The 15,093-nt window shown below is 38.6% G+C and overlaps 1 protein-coding gene across 1 annotated transcript in view; it reads left to right on the top strand.

The window, feature by feature from the left end:
• Positions 1 to 15,093, top strand: part of CPA6 (carboxypeptidase A6) — a 313,869-nt gene that overhangs the window by 196,961 nt on the left and 101,815 nt on the right. The window lies entirely within an intron of this gene.

Raw genomic sequence — 15,093 nt, 5'->3', positions numbered from 1 at the left:
ATATCACTGTATACATCTTAAACCCCATGGAATTTAATATTAAGTATTTTTGGCCATATAGAACATGTTCTTAATATTAAAAACCCATGGGTATAACTTTAATCAAGTACCATCTTACAGATACTCTTTAATTCTTTGGTTGTTATCTTTGCAATAAGAAAAATAATATGCCCTCCTCTAGAATAAGAATCTGGTGTTGATAAACATTTCCCTGAATATGTAATTTAAGGAACAGTCTGAATCTTTAAAATTCTGCTTATTTTCCTTCTTTCCTTTTAAAATGTGATCAAAGACTAGAAAGACCACATATTATTACTCAATATTGTTAATCACATTACTGGAGAATTCAATTTTAATTTTTGGTTTATTTTGAGACAGGGAGGGAGGGAGAGAGGCAGAGAGAAAGGGGGAGAGAGAATCCCCAGCATGGTCCATGCTGTCAGCACAGAGCTCAACGCAGGGCTAGATCTCACAGACAGCAAGATCATGACCTGAGCCATGATCAAGAGTCAGACACTTTAACTGACTCAGTCACCCAGGTACCCCTAGAAAGTTAAATTTGTATAATCTGCTTAATTGCTTTTCTGTTTACACATATTTAAGCATCGATCACAAACAAGGAATGTGCTTACGATGAATGGGACTGGGATGTAGCTTCTGTACAGTTTGCCCATCAGCATCACCTGGGAACTCATTAAAAATGTAAATCTTCAAACCCTGCTCCCAGTCTGAGTCAGGAACTCTAGGAGTGAGATTAACAAATTCTTCAAGCTGATTCTGACATATGCTAAAATTTGAGGATACTGGTTCACATGAAACAATCAATTACCATGCAGTGTGGAAAGTATTACATGAAATGTGTCTACAAAGCACTCTAGAAAAAAGGAAGAAACAGCAAATAAACTGGAAAAATTAAGGAAAACTGTAGAGAAGTGACATTTGAGCTAACTTTGGAGGTGAGCAGGGTTTTAATCTTTAAACAAATCTTTATATACACATACTGTCCTAGTCACTCTGCCAGACGTTTAATGAACAATAGTTCAATAAAAGTCATTAAGCAATAATTCAGAGGCAGTTTTACCAGGAAACTAACCAAGCTGAAGCTTCAGACTTCTTCACTTGCCTGGCACCCTTCCAAAGCCCTGTCTCTACTTTTAATTATAAAAAATTATGAGAATACATAATTGTGTACTTTTTCCTATATTGGGCCCCCCAAATTGAATAAGCCTCAAGTCCCCCACAAAACCCAGATATATACCTCACACTCGCTATGTTTGGCAGTAGAAGGCAGATAGTAAGGAAGCAAGCATGACTTTCCAGCAAAGGAAACCACGTATGCCAGGGGGTGGAGGCTGAGAGTGTTAAGTCTGTCAGTGTGTCTGGAGCTGGGGTAACTGGCAGGGAGGTGATGCTGATAAGGTGCATTACCAGAGCCCTTGGACTCATTGCCAAGGGGTTTGGACTTTATCCTCTACACAATGGATTGCATTAGATCCCTCAGTAGATGCCTGAATCTAACAAAGCTAACTGTAGCAACTATGGAAGCAAACAGATTGATGAAGGGAGAGACTAAAGCCAGGGTTATCAGGAACATCATGAAATAGCCCAAGAGGGAAATGTTGAAGGTGTAGGTTCAGGTAATGGGGGTGATTTTGAGAGAGACACTTGAGAGAGAATCTACTTGGAGACCAATTGGAAGAGCTATTAAAGGTGACTTCGATTTATAGCTTGGGTGGTTTGGGTGCATCATAATGTGGATAATAAGCCTCTCAACTCAAAAAACTACGTGGAGGAGCAGTGAGTTTTACAGAAAAAGTAATGAGTTCCTTTTCAGTAAGTTTTTCTATATTTGTCTATCATTCTAAAATATATATCATTCTAAAAAAATGCTTTTTGAAAAGAGCTACATATTTGAAAGAAAAAAACATATAGCCCAGCACCTTATAGATACACAGTATCATTCTAAAAATTATTACATTCTGTAGTCATTAAGTCTTTCTAAAAAACATGAAATGGGATTTAAGTATACAAGCAAAAGTCTGTCTTGCTAATTAAATATGGAACCAAACAGGCTTTAATTTAACACCATCTTTGGCTAGAAAAATGGTTCTAAAATCCCTGCAAAAAGATTCTAGGATGAAAAGGTCCGAAGACTCCCCATTTATATTGTTAAATGGAAGGTAGCAGAGTAGGTGAGGAGGAGAAGGAAGAGTAAGCTCTGCTTGGATCCAGGTGGAGGTTGGGGGTTAATGGAAGAAAGTTTAAAGTTCTGTATCGAGATAAACATGACCGAAGCAGTGAGTTAGATCTGTAATCCACATCAAAGAACACTATAAACAGATTTGATGCCTTGACGTAATTATACAGATATTTAGGAAAGCATAAAGCAGCATGATGTCTCGAGAAAAAGGTCATCTAAATATCCCCAAAGGATTGTTCACTGAGATTATTCAGAAAGAGAGAACTCTCTGAGGATGAGGTACATCTGTTTTTGTTGCATGAGCTTTGCAGTGCTGTTAGACTTCATGAGTCGCTCGTTGCCACTTATTAGGAAAGATGTTGCCAGGGCACCACACCCATAATTTAGTACTCTGCTTGCTGGACCATGGCACCACTAAGCACAACAGAAAGAAGCAGTGGATGCTCCAGAGTTGCCACTGAAGTCCTAGGGCCCCCTTAACATCTGTCAAAGAGTTCCTTGCTGGGACTTTTGAATTAATACACCTCGGATTCTGATAGTGTGTCCTGACAACATTTCTACACTTAGGATTGAAGATATTTCTCTCTCTTCCTGGATTTGTCCCATGTCTGGTTCAAGTTAGTTCCCCTGGTTCTCTGAATTTTTTTATGACATTGCAAACTAAAAGTGATTTTAGATATTAACACAGTTCACCCCATGTTTGACAAATGGTCAGGAATTTTTTTAAAAATACATGCACTCCAATTTATAGCAGTGCTATCAATAGCCAAAGTATGGAAAGAGCCCAAATGTCCATCGACTGATGAATGGATAAAAGAAGATGTGTGTGTGTGTGTGTATGTGCATACACACACACAATGGAATACTACTCAGCAATGAAAAAGAATGAAATCTTGCCATTTGCAACAATGTGGATGGAACTAGAGGGCATTATGCTAAGCGAAATAAGTCAGAAAAAGATATCCTATAATTTCACTCATGTGGAATTTGAGAAATTCAACAGATGAACATGGGGGATGGAAGGAAAAATAATATAAAAATAGGCAAACCATAAGAGGCTCTTAAATACAGTGAACTGAGAGTTTCTGGAAGGGAGGTGGGTGGGGGATGGGTTAAATGGGTGATGGGAATTAAGGGCACTTTGCAGGGTGAGGACTGGATGTCACATGTAAGAGCTAACTCACTGGGTTCTATTCCTGAAGCCAAGGCTATACAGTATGTTAACTAACTTGAATTTAAATTTAAAAAAAAAAATAGAATGAGGAGCAGGGAGGGAAATTGTTTAATGGGTATAGATGATGTTCTGGAGATCTATTTCCCAACAGTGTGAATATACTTAACGCTACTGAGCTGTACACTTAAAAATAGTTTAGGTGGTTTAAAATTTCTCATTCTTATGCCACAAAAACCCCAGGCCTCTAAGGAGTACCTCAGATCTTCAAGATCCCTCAAAGAAATCTACCTCTTTCCATACTTTTGTTTTGGGTTCCAGGCTTGATTCTTGAGTCTTTAACTGTATGTTTGTCAGAAATTGAGCAGCATATTCAACTGATAGGTATACAGTTTGAAGCAGAGTTGAAAGAATTGTGTATCTGCCACTGTAAGAAGTTAGGTGATTCATAAACCAAACCCCTTGATGTGGTGCAGAAAAGCAATACTTAATGATTGCAAACTCAAAGCTAAAACCCATCCATTCTTCAGGATTCCTCTTCATGGAGAAAAACAAAAACCGCAATGACTTCAAACAGCATGCAGGTAGATGATTATTTCTATTTTTCTTAAGAACATAGGTGTTTTTCAATGAACTACCACCTCACACCAATCAGAATGGCTAACATTAACTCAGGCAACAACAGATGTTGGTGAGGATGCGGAAAAAGAGGGTCTCTCTTGCACTACTGGTGGGAGTGCAAACTGCTGCCACCACTGTGGACAGTATGGAGGTTCCTCAAAAAGTTAAAAATAGAACTACCCTACCACCCAGCAACTGCACTACTAGGTATTTATCTAAGGGATACAGGTGTGTGCTTCTGAGGGGGCACACATACCCTGTTTATAGCAGCACTATCGACAATAGCCAAAGTATGGAAAGAGCCCAGATGTCTATTGCTGGACTAATGGGTAAAGAAGACATGGTATAATACAATGAAGTATTAATCAAAAAGAATGAAATCTTGCCATTTGCAACAACATGGGTGGAACTAGAGCAAATTATACTAAGCAAAGTTAGAGAAAGACAAATATATGACTTCACTCATGTGGAATTTAAGATACAAAACAGATGAACATAAGGGAAGGGAAGCAGAAACAATATAAAAACAGGGAAGAGGACAAAACATAAGAGACTCTTAAATATAGAGAACAACCTGAGGAATGCTGGAGGGGTTGTTAGGTGGGGGGATGGGCTAAATGGGTGTAAGGGGCATTAAGGAAGACACTTGTTGGGATGAGCACTGGGTGTTATACGTAGGGGATGAATCACTGGAGTCTACTCCTGAAATAATTATTGCACTATATGATAACTAACTTGCACGTAAATTAAAAAAAAAATAACATAGGTGTTTTTGCTCTAATGCAATATATGTATTCCAGAACACCTTGCATTCTACAAAATTACACAAGACACGTGACAGGGCTTGCAAGAAAATTTGGATTAGCAACAGATCGCTCAAACTTACACAATTTTACTTACAGAATGCTAACAACAAAAAACGAATACTAACATACTTTAAAAGGTTAAATCCCTAATGAATAACTACCATAGTTAATATAGGCACAGTAAATATAGGTATTTGTTGCAGGAATTAATAGTAGCTTGATGGAAAGGGGTAACAGGAGGGTTGAGACCACTGAGCTTTGTAGTAACAAGGGCAACATTCAAAAGGATCAGCAAAAACCAAGGGAGACTTTTTTTTTTAATTTTTTTTTCTACGTTTTTATTTATTTTTGGGACAGAGAGAGACAGAGCATGAACGGGGGAGGGGCAGAGAGAGAGGGAGACACAGAATCGGAAACAGGCTCCAGGCTCCGAGCCATCAGCCCAGAGCCTGACGCGGGCTCGAACTCATGGACCGTGAGATCGTGACCTGGCTGAAGTCGGACGCTCAACCGACTGCGCCACCCAGGCGCCCCACCAAGGGAGACTTTTAAGGCAGGTCAGTGGCCAAGCACAGCCAAGAGTGAAAATATCGATGGGATTCTGAACAGTCCTGAGTTTCTTTGTACCTTGCTGTGTTCCTCTGTAGTAATGCATCTTATGCTCAGCTCCTGTTGCCTGGCAGTGTAAAAGATTAGTGCACTGGGAAAATCCTGGATAAACCAATCCAAATTCAGTATTATTTTGATATTACAGTGCATTACTGCTATTGTTGAATGTGTCCCCCACCCCCAAATTCATATGTTAAAACCTAATCTCCAAGGTGATAGGAAGTAGGGCATTGATGAGATTGGTTAGGTCACGAGGGTAGAGGCCTCTTAAGTGGGACTTAGTAACCTTATAAAAGAGACCCCAGAGAGCTCTCTTGCCTCTTCCACCATGTGAGGACACAATAAAAAGATGGCATTACTAACCGGGAAACAGTGCTCTCACGAGACATCTAATCTGCTGGCACTTTGGTCTTAAACTCCTAGCTTCCAGAATTGTGCAAATTTCTGTTGTTTATAAACCACCTAGTCGACGGTATTCTGTTATAGCAGCCCTAACAGATTAAGGCAATTACCAATCATGTTGAAGCAACATGAATTACAGAAATGCACATTATCCCAGAACAGACTGTACCTACATTTGAACATTTTCTAAAAATTCATATAATGTGTATATTTGATTCAGATTTGACAAATTGGGAATGGACTGGGTTCCTATCCCTGCATCACTAGCTGTATACAAACCCTTTTCTGCAGCCTAATGAATTTTCCTCTAAAACTTTGTCCAAGAGTCATTGAAAATGAATACTTAAGTGCTACTAAGGGTTTCTTGATGTACAAAGTAAGCAGAGAAAATTTCCGTATCTTTAAAACTATTGTTACTTTCATTATTGTCATTAATGGCTATTTGAAAGAGCAGTCCCTAAATGCAGAGGACTTTGATAAAGCATGGTCCTCAGACCAACTACTTCAGAATTAGCTAGTGGGCTTCTTAAAAAAGGCAGATTCCCTTGAGCCAACCTAAGACTCTTGAAATCAATATACCTAGCAACAGGTCCCAGGAATCTTTATTTTGTCAAAATATTCAGTTAAGTATGATGCTCCTTGAACTTTGGGAAGCAGTAATATAATGGTTTTCTGCCACATGCTACAAATGGACAAGTGTGTAGATAGTTGTCTAACAACGTATTTTTCAAACCATGTACTAGTGAGAATCTGATATGATTTCATGACAGGCACTGAAGCAGGGAAGGTATTGCAAGAATAGACCTAGGCAAGTGCTACCTGATATGTTAGGGTACGTTATACCTGATACATTGATTTTCATTGTGCATCTATTCCCTGACAGGAAATTCAGGTCTTCTGTTCAAGTCTTGAATCCATTTTTTGATTTTTGAGTACGCTGTAAAATTGGGTCCCATTTCATTCTTTTGTATGTGGCTGTCCAGTTTTTCCAACACCATTTATCAAAGAGAACTTTTTGCCCCCATTGTATATTCTTGGCCCCTGTGATGTAAATTAATTGCCCATAGATGCATCAGTTTATTTCTGGGCTCTCCATCATGTTACAATGAGATATGGGTCTGTTTTTATGCCAGTACCATACTGTTACAGCTTTGTGGTATAGTTTGAAATCAGGGAGTGTGATACCTCCAGCTTTGTTCTTTCTCAAGATTGCTCTATTGGGAGTGCTTTGTGGTTCCATACAAATTTTAGGATTGTTCTATTTCTGGGAAAAATGCCAATGGAATTTTGGTAGGGATTACACTGAATCTGTAGATGGCTTTGGGGAGTACGACCTTTTAACAATACTTTATGAGCGTGAAATGCCTTTGCATTTATTTTTGCCATCTTCAGTTTCTTTCATCATTTTCACAGCTTTCTGTGTGCAGGTCTTTCACCATTTCGGTTACATTTATATCCAGATATTTTACTCTCTGACGCAATTGTAAATAAGATTTTCTTAATTTCTCATTCTGATAGTTACTAGTATGTAGAAACACAACTGATTTTTGCATGTTAACTTCATATCCTGAAATTTTACTGAATTTATTCAAACAGTTTTTTGGTGAAGTATTCAGGTATTTCTATATATGATATCGTGTCTGTAAATACTTTTGCCTCTTTATTTCTATGCTTTTATTTATTTTTCTTAAATATAATTTTTTAATAGTGTTCAGGGGTTAGAGTCATGCAAATGAAACTATCACTTTAAGAATGAGTGTTCTTAAAAAAAGAGGTTAGAGTGGGAGAGAGCCAAAGCATAAGATGAAGTCAAGCTTTCGCTTTTTGCAGATGACATGATATTATACATGGAAAATCCGATAGACTCCACCAAAAGTCTGCTAGAACTGATACATGAATTCAGCAAAGTTGCAGGATACAAAATCAATGTACAGAAATCAGTTGCATTCTTATACACTAACAATGAAGCAACAGAAAGACAAATAAAAAAACTGATCCCATTCACAATTGCACCAAGAAGCATAAAATACCTAGGAATAAATCTAACCAAAGATGTAAAGGATCTGTATGCTGAAAACTATAGAAAGCTTATGAAGGTAATTGAAGAAGATTTAAAGAAATGGAAAGACATTCCCTGCTCATGGATTGGAAAAATAAATATTGTCAAAATGTCAATACTACCCAAAGCTATCTACACATTCAATGCAATCCCAATCAAAATTGCACCAGCATTCTTCTCGAAACTAGAACAAGCAATCCTAAAATTCATATGGAACCACAAAAGGCCCCGAATAGCCAAAGGAATTTTGAAGAAGAAGACCAAAGCAGGAGGCATCACAATCCCAGACTTTAGCCTCTACTACAAAGCTGTCATCATCAAGACAGCATGGTATTGGCACAAAAACAGACACACAGACCAATGGAATAGAATAGAAACCCCAGAACTAGACCCACAAACGTATGGCCAACTCATCTTTGACAAAGCAGGAAAGAACATCCAATGGAAAAAAGACAGCCTCTTTAACAAATGGTGCTGGGAGAACTGGACAGCAACATGCAGAAGGTTGAAACTAGACCACTTTCTCACACCATTTACAAAAATAAACTCAAAATGGATAAAGGACCTAAATGTGAGACAGGAAACCATCAGAACCTTAGAGGAGAAAGCAGGAAAAGACCTCTCTGACCTCAGCCGTAGCAATCTCTTACTCGACACATCCCCAAAGGCAAGGGAATTAAAAGCAAAAGTGAATTACTGGGACCTTATGAAGATAAAAAGCTTCTGCACAGCAAAGGAAACAACCAACAAAACTAAAAGGCAACCAACGGAATGGGAAAAGATATTTGCAAATGACATATCGGACAAAGGGCTAGTATCTAAAATCTATAAAGAGCTCACCAAACTCCACACCCGAAAAACAAATAACCCAGTGAAGAAATGGGCAGAAAACATGAATAGACACTTCTCCAAAGAAGACATCCAGATGGCCAACAGGCACATGAAAAGATGTTCAGCGTCGCTCCTTATCAGGGAAATACAAATCAAAACCACACTCAGGTATCACCTCACGCCAGTCAGAGTGGCCAAAATGAACAAATCCGGAGACTATAGATGCTGGAGAGGATGTGGAGAAACGGGAACCCTCTTGCACTGTTGGTGGGAATGCAAATTGGTGCAGCCGCTCTGGAAAGCAGTGTGGAGGTTCCTCAGAAAATTAAAAATAGACCTACCCTATGACCCAGCAATAGCACTGCTAGGAATTGACCCAAGGGATACAGGAGTACTGATGCATAGGGGCACTTGTACCCCAATGTTCATAGCAGCACTCTCAACAATAGCCAAATTATGGAAAGAGCCTAAATGTCCATCAACTGATGAATGGATAAAGAAATTGTGGTTTATATACACAATGGAATACTACGTGGCAATGAGAAAAAATGAAATATGGCCTTCTGTAGCAACGTGGATGGAACTGGAGAGTGTGATGCTAAGTGAAATAAGCCATACAGAGAAAGACAGATACCATATGGTTTCACTCTTATGTGGATCCTGAGAAACCTAACAGGAACCCATGGGGGAGGGGAAGGAAAAAAAAAAAAAGGGACGTTAGAGTGGGAGAGAGCCAAAGCATAAGAGACTGTTAAAAACTGAGAACAAACTGAGGGTTGATGGGGGGTGGGAGGGAGGGGCGGGTGGGTGATGGGTATTGAGGAGGGCACCTTTTGGGATGAGCACTGGGTGTTGTATGGAAACCAATTTGTCAATAAATTTCATATATAAAAAAATAAAAATAAAAAGCATAAGAGACTGTTAAAAACTGAGAACAAACTGAGGGTTGATGGGGGGTGGGAGGGAGGGGAGGGTGGGTGATGGGTATTGAGGAGGGCACCTTTTGGGATGAGCACTGGGTGTTGTATGGAAACCAATTTGACAATAAATTTCATATATTGAAAAAAAAAGTGTTCTTATTGGTTTAAAAATCTTAATCACCTGAACACTTGGAAGTTTTTAATTCTTCAATTAAGTTGTCTTTAATATAGAAGAACCACACTTGGCTGTCAGCATGACTATTCTTTCTAGTTCTTCACCTTCTCACTGTTATAGCCATTTTCTTGTCCCAGGTAGATGACTTACTCCAAGATAGAAGGGTGGAAGTATGGTTTTAAGGGCAAGCAGTCATCCATTCCTCTAGTCCCATTAAGAAAATGCAGAATTACACAACTGAATGTTTTTTTTGTTCCAGTTAAACTATAAATAAGAGTAGCAAAGGCACCACCATTTCTATTACTGTCTAAGGAAAATCTTACCTGAATGAAGTCCAGTTCCTATTTTTTTATATTTTTTTATCTTTATTTATTTTTGAGAGAGCACGTGCAGGGGAGGAACAGAGAGAGAGGGAGACACAGAATCCGAAGCAGCCTCCAGGCTCTGAGCTGTCAGCAGAGCCGGACGCAGGGCTCGAACTCGGGAATGGCAAGATCATGACCTAGGCGGAAGACAGACGCTTCACTGACTGAGCCACCCAGGGACCCCAATTCCTTTTTTTAAATTTTTTTAATGTTTGCTTATTTTTGAGATACAGAGAGACAGTGTGCAAGTGAGGGAGGGGCAGAAAGAGAGGGAGACACAGAATCTGAAGCAGGCTCCAGGCTTTGAGCTGTCAGCACAGAACCGTGAGATCATGACCCAAGTTGAAGTCAGACGTTCAACCACCTGAGCCACCCAGGTGTCCCTAATCCCTGCTAAACCTAGAATAACACATTGTTTAGTTAGAACACCCAGTGGTACAAACACCTAAATTTACAAATCTACATCTAAAACATCTATTAAATCTAGTGTGTTTGGTCTCAAAAATTTCCAAATGCTCCTGTGCCTTGTTCCTTTATTAAACACTCATCTTTTCTCACTCATGACATTTAGAAAACAGATCAATAAAAAAATTTCATGGTCCCATTTGACCACCAGAAATATGAAGGAGGGTAATAAAGTATGAATATAATGACAACTCTATGGAACCCAGGCCAGCTAAAGGGAGCCTACATTTATTTAGAGGGATGAGAAGAGGACACAATCACACACAGTCCCAAATCCAGTAAGCTCAAGGAGTATTTAATACAAGGTTCTTTGAATTGTCAATTGATACTAACAAAGCCAGTATCCCCCTGTTGAGTATTGAGTAGGCCTCCAGATCACTGGATTCACTGTAGCATTAGAAGGCCTATAGGCTATACTGATGTGTGTTTATCATCATTGGTTTTTCCTGGACTTTAGAGATCATCCAGAACAATCCAGGAAAGATAGAATGGGATGTCAGCAACAACAAGGTAAAAAACAGAATCAGGGCTACACCACTTTGTGAAGCCTCCCATTATCCCCTAGGAATGTATATGGTTTATTCAAGTGCAGAGAACCTTGGATGCAAAGTTCCAACAACAGAACAGAACCAACAGCTTGGTCATTTAAAAAGAAAGGCAACATAGTTGGGATGAGCACTGGGTGTTATATGTAAATAATGAATTACTAAATTCTATTCCTGAAAACATTAAAAAAAAAGCCACATAGAAGAAACATCTAATAGGCAACCAACAACCTACTGTGGGAAAACCCGAGTACCAGAAATAACATCACTTCAAGCCTATGTCTTTTGAATTTGGAAGAGTTTCAGGAATATAAGAAAAAGTATGCTACAAATAAATCTGTCTTCAGATATTACAGAGAGTGCCTGAGTTGCATTTTTGACATTAGTTTTCTAAGGATCCAAATTCATCAATGACTGGTGCCCCCACACAGTGTAATAGATCTGTATGCAGTAACTTGAAAAATGTCCTTGATACATTGCCAAGTGAAAAAAAATCAAAAGAAATACCCACCTACTTTTAAGTAGTTAGGTAGGTCTGAAAAACTTAATTCTGAAGTCTTCTCTCTCGAAAATTTTACACCTCCCACGGACCCTCTATGTACTCCTTGTGATTGTTCCAGGGTATCAGCTGTTTAGGAAACACAGCCTGGGATATATACCTGCGAGTGGAATTGATGAGAAATACATGTTTATTCTTTACCAGAAATTGGCATGTGCTCTCCAAAGTGTTTCTACCAATGTGCTTCAGGAGCAGTGTAAGAAATTTTACATCACTCCACACTCCAGACTCCATTTGGTATTGTCAAAATTTTTAATGTTTGTAAATCTCACATCTGTTTGCTATTTCATTTTGACTTAATATATAATTCCCTGATTACAAAGGAGACTAAACCGATCTTCCCATAATGTTACCAGTTGCCTGTCCCTGGTGAACAGGCAGGTTTCAAAGCAGAATGTATGAAAGAGTTGAGAGGAACAAGGAGGTGATAAAGGAAACTTTGTAAATGGCAGTAAGGTAGTATTCTCTGCTAGTTATCAACATTCTCTTATAGAATTCAAATGACCTTGTTTGAATTATTGCTCTTTTCCCTCCCTGCCAATTTTGTGTTCACCCAATTTGTTATGTACTTAAATATACATTTTTTTGCAAAAATGGCATCATACTATAGTCACACTTCTTATTTTCAGCTTTCTTAGGATATAATTGATATACAAGCTTGTAAAAGTTTGAGGTGTTCAATATGTTGATTTGATTTATATATATTTCAAAATGATTACCACTATACCATTAACTAACACCTGCATCACATCACAAAATTACCATTTCTTTCTGGAAGTGAAAACATTTAAGATCTAGTCTCTTAGCAACTTTAAAGTACATGATATAGCATGGTTAAGCATAATCAAAATGTACATTAGATCCCCAGAATTTATTCATCTTATAACTGGAAGTTTGTACCCTTTGACCACATCACTAGATTTCTCCCACCCCCAGCCCCTGATAACCACCACTCTACTTGCTGTTTCTGTGATTGGTTGTTTTAGTTTCCACATGTAAGTGAAATCATGCAGCATTTTTCTTTCTCTGACTTCTATCACCTAGCATAATGTCTGCCAGATTCATCCACATTGTCACAAATGGTAGGGTTTCCTTCTTTCTCAGGGCTGAATAATATCTGTTGTATATATTCTCCCTCTTTATATATAATCATATATATAACTAATACATATATATCTTTTTTAAAGTTTATTTATTTTGAGGTAGTAGGGGGTAGAGAGAGAGAGAATATGAATCCCAAGCAGGCACCATGCTGTCAGCACAGAACCTGATGCAGGGCTGTCTCACAAACTGTGAGATCATGACCTGAGCAAAAATCAAGGCTCAGGATGCTCAACCAACTGAGCCACCCAGACACCCCTATAATCTTTTTTATGTATTTGTATATAGATGAAATTATCCATATGTATATAAATGGATCCATTGGCACACACTTAGATTATTTCCATATATTATAAATAATGCAGCAATGAATATGGGAGTGCAATTTCTCTTTAATATCCTGTTCTTATTTTCCCATTTCCAATTGGTATTTTTTTATGTTAATACCAGTATACTTAACAGTGTTATATTGGTTACAGGTGTACAATATACTGACTCAATTCTATGCTCGTGATGTGTACTCTTAATCCCCTTCACCTGTTTCGCCTGTTGCCCCCTCCGTCTCCCCTCTGTTAACCATCAGTTCTCTATAGTTAAGAGTATGTTTCTTGGATGTGGCACCTAGGTGACTCAGTTAAGTGTCCAACTTTGACTCAGGTAATTGTCTCACAGTTTATGAGTTCGAGTCCTGTGTCGGGCTCTGTGCTGATGGCTCAGAACCTGGAGTCTGCTTCGAATTCTGTGTCTCCCTCTGTCTCTCTGCCCCTCCCCCACTCACGCTCTGTCTCTGTCTCTCAAAAATGAATAAACGTTAAAAAAAAAATTTGTTTCTTGGTTTGTCTCTTTTTTCTTTGTTTCTTAGATTCCACATGAATGAAATCATATGTTTATCTTTATCTGACTTATTTCACTTAGCGTTATACTCTCGAGCTCCATCCAGGTCGTTGTATATGGCAAGATTTCATTATTTTATGGCTAATATTCCACTTAATATATACCACCTCTTCTTTATCCATTCACCTAGTGATGGGCACTTGAGTTGCTTCCATAATTTGGCTATTGTAAATAATGCTGCAGTAAACACAGGGGTGCATATATCTTTTAAAACTAGTGTTTTCATATTCTTTGGGTGAATACCCAGTAATGGAACTGCTTGAAGATTGGTAGTTCTATTTTTAATTGTCTGAGGAACCACCATACTCTTTTCCACAGTAGCTGCATAAGGTTGCATTCCCACCAACAGTGCAAGAGGGCTCCCCTTTCTCTACATCCTTGCTAACACTTGTTGTTTCTTGTGGTTTTGATTTTAGCTATTGACATGTATGAAGTGATACTTCATCGTGGTTTTGATTTGCATGTCCTTGATGATAAGTGATGTGAAGCATCTTTTCATGTGTCTGTTGCCCATCCATATGTCATCCTTGGAGAAATGACTGTTCTCTCTTCTCAATTTTAAATGGAATTTTTTTGGCATTGAGTTTTTTAAGTTCTTTATATATTTTGGATACTAACCTTTTATTAGATACGTCATTTGCAAATATCTTCTCCCATTCAGCAAGTTGTGTTTTTATTTAGTTGTTTTTTTTTTTTTTTTTTTTTTTTGCTTTGCAAAAGCTTTTTGAGGTAGGCCCAATAGTTTATTTTTGCTTGTTTCCCTTGTTTCAGGAGCCATACCTAGAAAATGTTGGTATGGCCATTATCAGAGAAATTACTGCCTGTGCTCTCTTTGAGGATTTTTTATTGTTGCAGGTCTCACATTTAAGTCCTTAATTGATTTTGAGTTTATTTTTGTGTATTGTCGTAGACTTTAAGTCTAAAGTTCTCTTTTAGCCAGCAAATGAGCAGGATGCAGGATTAAAAGTGAGAGATGGCTAATGTTCGGGAAAAGACCAGAGCCCCGAATAAGGGTCCTTGCCCTGTTTTTATTAGGATCAGAAGGCTTACAAACATGGCCATGGACATGCACAAAGAGACAATGAATCTGTGAACATTAACTTGTGGATGTGAGGGAAAGGGGGTTTTGAAGATGCTTGGGGTTAGGGGTTTGGGTTAAAAAAAATATATTGGCTCTGGGCAGTCGGGCGGAAGGTTGTTTACAGCCTACAGGAGGCACCACCTCTGTTTACCTTAGCTAGCCTAAAGGATGAGACAGGTAGGACATGTGACCTCAGAGTTAACAAGGCACATTTACTTTTGTTAATCATCTCCGCTCTGGGCTGCTTCACCTGCAACACAGCCAGCCAGCAGTCTATAGCCCAATTTAC

The sequence above is a fragment of the Lynx rufus genome, unplaced genomic scaffold (assembly GCF_022079265.1).
Source record: "Lynx rufus isolate CCGP_SWC_20201006 ecotype Redwood Valley unplaced genomic scaffold, mLynRuf1.p SCAF_12, whole genome shotgun sequence".
Taxonomy (NCBI): domain Eukaryota; kingdom Metazoa; phylum Chordata; class Mammalia; order Carnivora; family Felidae; genus Lynx; species Lynx rufus.
The sequence above is the reverse complement of the archived record's forward strand: the minus strand, read 5'-3'. Positions and strand labels throughout refer to the sequence as shown.